Source organism: Branchiostoma floridae, chromosome 1 (genome assembly GCF_000003815.2).
Source record: "Branchiostoma floridae strain S238N-H82 chromosome 1, Bfl_VNyyK, whole genome shotgun sequence".
Taxonomy (NCBI): Eukaryota; Metazoa; Chordata; class Leptocardii; order Amphioxiformes; family Branchiostomatidae; genus Branchiostoma; species Branchiostoma floridae.
The window spans coordinates 17,841,768-17,843,111 of record NC_049979.1 but is presented as its reverse complement, the minus strand read 5'-3'; the positions used below and the strand labels follow the sequence as shown (position 1 = coordinate 17,843,111).

The window sequence follows — 1,344 nt, the reverse complement described above, 5'->3', positions numbered from 1 at the left end:
AACACGCTTAATTTTGGAGATATTTGATTTGTAGTAGGCCATGTCATCTTTCCTACAATTTCGTAATAAAGAGCATATTACTACACAGAGAAATGTTCCAGCAAGTAATAGTGGATTAACAACAGCCAAATTAGCGAATTTTCCAACCCAAAACCTTCAAATTACACGCCAATGAGAAATATTTAACCGCCGTGTCATTTGTTTCGGAATAATCATCAAAATTACTAGCTATTAAGTTTGCTACATTTGTATAAAAGTAAATAAATGATATATTTTTTTTTCTGATATGAAGACAAACCGTTTAATACTCCTTAATTTTCACCCTGTAGGATGGGATAAGAGCGATAGAATATACATGTATTTATGAAAATGGTTGGAAGCAGGCGATATCTATTCTACAGGTAAATGCCAATGAACTGTGGTAACGTAAATTACAGAATCTCTAACATTTGGAGGAAAGCCGAATAGTGTACATACTGGCTCTATTTGAACTGATCAGGTCATGTTCGTCTATAATGCTGGACCTCTTATCTTCATGTTGCTAACTCAGAGTAGCAAAAAAGTGTATCTTTGTTATCCGGAATACCCGTATAATCTTGTTCGTCCTATACCCACCCGGACTCTGCGGAAAGACACCCAAGATATGCAAGGTCTCTATCTTGGCGGGGTCTATTTAAATACATGCTAAGTAACAAAGGATTCACACAATCACACGCTCTAGGTCAGAACCGCTTCGTCCTCGCGTCCTTTAATCAAGTCTTTGGGAATAGCAGGACATGATGCGATGGCAACATGCACCAGATGGACTGGGCCTTTCTAGCACAAGCTTTCGATATTGGAAAGACAACAAACTAAACACCAGTTATCGCACTTCTTATAAAACATTTTTTAATGTCAGGACAATCTTTGTTCGTGGAACAAACACAATGTCACATCAATATAGAATGAATGTGCTACCTAACAAAATGTCCATCCATACACCTTATATCGTGTGGTTCAATAATACCAGCAGAAAGAACTGTGTAATATGTGTATAACAAGGCTTTTGTTGATGAGCAACATTATCATATAGCCAGGTGCCGCGGACCAATCAGAAGGCCCCGTTCCACGTTGGTTATGACGCCGTAACACAAAGATCCGGGCCAGGCAAGTGGGTTTCGCTCCTCTGATTGGTCAGAATGAATCGACACCGGCACCGGTGTCGATTTGCATCGACACCGGCACCAGTGTCGATGCTCATAAAACCACCTCGTTCGCTTCGCTCACATCGGTGGTTTTATTCGGTGGTTATAGCAAAGGACCAGGCGTTATGACACCATATACACCTCGGGGCGGGTCATTAAC

At 40.6% G+C, this 1,344-nt stretch overlaps 1 protein-coding gene across 1 annotated transcript in view; it reads left to right on the top strand.

Moving 5' to 3' along the window:
- LOC118425907 (zinc transporter ZIP9-like) overlaps positions 1-1,344 on the top strand; it is a 16,962-nt gene that overhangs the window by 1,875 nt on the left and 13,743 nt on the right. The gene's annotated exons all lie outside the window — the stretch shown is intronic.